Below are 4597 nucleotides of genomic sequence, written 5' to 3' on the forward strand. Positions count from 1 at the left end.
CAGGGTTCTGAGACAACAGGTCTGGGAGAGGGTCACTCTCTTCCTCCTGTCCCTCATCTGTAGCCATGAGCAAGCCCATGTCTGCCCTGTCAACATATGCTTTAAGCCTGTTAACATGGAGTACCCTGTGGGGACTCCTGGGAGTTCCTAGGTCCACCAAGTAGGTGACCTCTCCCTTCTTTTCCAGGATTGTATGGGGTCCAGACCATTTGTCTTGGAGTGCTGCTGGGGCCACTGGCTCCAACACCCATACCTTCTGTCCTGGCTGATACTCAACCAAGACAGCCTTTTGGTCATGCCAAGCTTTCTGTAAGGCCTGGCTTGCCTCAAGGTTTTTAGATGCCTTCTCCATATACTCAGCCATCCTGGAGCGGAGACCAAGTACATAGTCCACTATGTCTAGCTTAGGCTTTTTGAGAGGTAACTCCCATCCTTCCTTCACCAAACACAGTGGGCCTCTCACAGGGTGCCCAAACAACAATTCAAAGGGGCTGTAGCCAACTCCTTTTTGTGGGACCTCTCTGTAAGCAAACAGAAGGCAGGGTAGAAGGATATCCCATCTTCGCCTGAGCTTTTCAGGTAATCCTTTGATCATACCCTTTAGGGTCTTGTTGAATCTCTCAACAAGCCCATTGCATTGTGGGTGATAAGGGGTGGTGAACTTGTAGTTGACACCACATTCCTTCCACATAGCTGTTAAGTATCCTGACATAAAGTTGGTACCTCTGTCAGATACTACCTCCTTAGGAAACCCCACTCTGGAGAATACTCCCAGCAGGGCCCTGGCCACAACAGGAGCTGTAGTGGTCCTAAGGGGAATTGCCTCTGGATACCTGGTGGCATGATCCACTACCACCAGTATAAATCTGTGCCCAGATGCAGTGGGAGGATCCATGGGACCCACTATGTCTATTCCCACTCTTTCAAAGGGAACCCCCACCACAGGTAGTGGTATCAGGGGGGCCTTTGTTGTGCCACCTGATTTGCCACTGGCTTGGCAGGTAACACAGGAGCGACAAAACTCCTTTGTATCTTCATTCATATGGGGCCAGTGAAAGTGAGGGACAAGCCTGTCCCAAGTCTTGTTCTGGCCTAAGTGTCCTGCTAAAGGAATATCATGGGCCAAGGTAAGGAGGAAGCCCCTAAATTGCAGAGGTATAACCAACCTCCTGGTTGCACCAGGCTTGGGGTCTCTAGCCTCTGAATAAAGGAGCCCTTCATCCCAATACACTTTATGGGTACCTTGAGCATTCCCAGCAGCCTCAGCAGCAGCCAGCTGTCTGAGGGGTTCAAGAGAGGGACAGGATAACTGAGCCTGCCTCAAGTCAGCCCTTGAAGGTCCCCCTGTCCCCAGAAACTTAACCTGATCAGGTTCAAGCTCTTCAGGGACAGTTCCTTCAGGGTCCTCTAGATCAGCTTCCTGGGAAGGCTGATCATCACTCTGAGGCAGGGGGGAAGGCACAGCCTTGACCCTCCTGTTCTTCTTCTTGGTAGGTACTTGGTCCATTGTTCCAGGATCCAAGACCTGAGGTTCAGTGAGGCACTTTTTGGCCTGTGACCTGGTCACAGCAAGGACATGTGATGATATACCTAACATCTCTGCATGAGTCCTGTACTCCACTTCTGACCATAGAGAACTCTCTAGGTCATTGCCCAACAAACATTCTACTGGGAGGTCTGCACTAACCACAACCCTTTTGAGGCCAGTTACCCCTCCCCATGAGAAGTTAACAACTGCCACACTATGTGAAGTAGTGGCATTGCTGGCATTGGTCACCAGGTAGTTCTCACCTGGTATGTACTGTCCAGGATCCACAAAGCCTGGTGTCACCATAGTGACACTGGCACATGTGTCCCTGTAGGCTTGAGCCACTTTGTCATTAATTAAAGGAGTCTGTCTGTACTTGCCCAGGTTACTGGGGCTCACAGTCAGGGACAAATCAATGTCCCCATCACAGATCAAGACTGCCTGTGTAAGGGTTCTGTCTAAGTCAGAATCTCCTTCAGTTCCCATAGTGATTCCCACTACACCCTTTGTCTGGGGACCAACACTGCTAACAGTAGTACTGGGAGCAGGTGCCTTAGGGGCAACAGTGTTGGGGGCTCCACCCTTTTTGCAATCACTAGTCCAGTGAGTTGTATTTTTACAATGATTGCACCAGGGTTTCTTCTGACCTTCTTTCTTCTTCTTGGACTGTTGGGACCCACCCTCCTTAGCAGTAGTTTGGGGCCCTGTTGAAGACTTCTGGTCTTTAGGTTTCTGATCTCCACCCTTTTGGTCTGTTTTCTTCTGATCACCCCCTTGGCCCTGGTTCTGGTTCTTTTGCTTAACCCTGGTTCTGACCCATTTGTCTGCCTTCTTTCCCAATTCTTGGGGAGAGGTCAGATCAGAGTCAACCAAGTGTTGATGCAGTTGCTGGTTTTGACAGTTATTTAAAATCTGTTCTCTCATCATCAAATTATACAATCCTGTAAAATCAGATACCTTACTTCCCAGCAACCAACCCTCCAAAGCCTTAGTGGCACATTCAATGTATTCAGACCAGTCCTGAGTCTGTGTCTTTTGGGTGTCTCTGAACATTAACCTGTACTGCTCAGTGGTTAAGCCTAACCCATCAACTAGAACACTCTTCAGGACTCTGTAGTTTCTGACATCCTCTTCTCTAACAGTGAGGAGTCTGTCTCTGCCTCTTCCTTCAAAGGAGAGCCAGAGGATTGCTGCCCACTGGTCTTCAGGAACCTGCTGTACTTTGCAGGCTCTCTCAAGAGCAGTTATCCACTTGTGGATGTCATCCCCACTTTTGTAGGGGGGCACAACCTTAGACAGGTTTCTATTATCGAAAACCCTATCTTTGTCCTTAGGGACAATGCTGCCACCAGTGGGTATAGACCCACTCTCTTTATGCTGTCTAGCCTTGCTAAGTTTCTCTTCCATCAGGGCTACTTCTAGCTCCTGCTTCCTGATCCTCAGCTGGGCCTCTTGCATCTTGGCCTCATGTTCCCTCCTCTGAGGGGTGGTCATCCTTCTCCTGGAGTGACCTTAAGAGCCTCTAGAGCCATGGGAAGCATTGGAGTCACCTGAGCGATTCCTTTGCCTTCCCAGCCCTGTGTTAAGTCCACTGGGGAGATCCAGTGGGTTGAACCCACTGTCAGTCCCCAATAGCCTTGGTTTAGCTGGGCCAAGTATAACACTTGGCACTGGGCTAGTTCTCCCTTCATCCTCACTACTGTCAGTATCCTTTTCACTCTCATCCTCTGTGGTAGGCATCCCATCTAAGGGGTGACTATTGGGAAGGGGTACTTCAGTGGCATCTTTAGAAGGGGGGCCTCCTGTTCCTGTCCCTAAGGGGGCTAACTGGGAAGCTTTCTTGAGTGCTCTCTGATTCTCATCATTCTGTAAGAGCTCTCTGAGCTCAGCAGAGTTTGGGTTCTTGGGCTGTTTAAGGCCTCTAAGAGTTGCCAAATGCCTGAGCTCATTCTGATTAAGGGTAGCAAAGCTGGATGGTGCCCTCTGGGGGTCACTCTCAACAGAGATGGGTACAGTGGACCCCTCTGCCCCGGCCATTGCTCTTAAGTGTGGGTGGATGTGTTGCAATCTACCTACACTTGGGTTTACCTACTAAACCTATCTAGTAGTTGTAGTCAGGGTGTGCTACTCCCTTTGCTCTACAACAACTAAGTTCAGTAGAACTTATGTATATCTAATCTTGTTTTATATGTACCTACAGGTACCTATGTGATCTTTCAATTGGTAACCAAGAGATTACAATGGTAAAACACAGCAAGCTCAAATCCAACCGCTGCTCACCAATGTGAGAAGTTGGCCTGGTATATGCTGTTCACTAGTTCTAGTGACCACCTTGTACCATGCCAAGCAACCCTTATGGTGTGGTTGTAAGTCAACCTTTTTGGACTAGCTGCCCTAGTGGTAGCGTAGGCTAAGCAGTCTTTGAGGCTAAACTCGTGAAGCGTGTTAAGCAAGCTGTTTTACCAATAGCAACCCCCTTTTATACCAATGAAAGGACACCACACAGATATATATTCAAAATATATATGTATTTATTTCTCAAAGTAACCCCTAGTCTCTTTATGAGCACAGGAGCACAAATCGTCAAACAAGATTATCACAGAATACACAGAAGTTGCACGTTATATGGATAGGCCCTGGTGGCCACTCAAACCATATACTAAAATAGTGGTATAAGTACCACGAACAGAAAAGGGAAAAGGCCTAGGGCCTCTAGAATCGCTGGGCCTACAAGGAGCTAACGTCAGTTAGTGACCAGGAGGTCCACGGGTGGCGTGTGCAGAGCAAATAGTCACACGCGTGCTCCCATAGGTTTCAATGGGTGCGTAAAAAGTACAAAGTTACTGCAAAAGGAATCTTCCGGATGACCTAGGAACTTAAGATTTGGAACACAGGCACTAGAGATGTATTACTACACATGGGCACCGGAGTACCAGCTTTACCTCACCCACAGGAAGCGGGTGCATAGGCCTCAAAGTGCGTCGGGTTTCTTCTATCTGTTCCGTTGAGCTTGAAGACAAAGATGCTGCAGGCGGTCGGTCCGGGAGAGATGCAGTGGATCCAAGAGTG

Source organism: Triturus cristatus, unplaced genomic scaffold (assembly GCF_964204655.1).
Source record: "Triturus cristatus unplaced genomic scaffold, aTriCri1.1 SCAFFOLD_426, whole genome shotgun sequence".
Classification (NCBI taxonomy): Eukaryota; Metazoa; Chordata; class Amphibia; order Caudata; family Salamandridae; genus Triturus; species Triturus cristatus.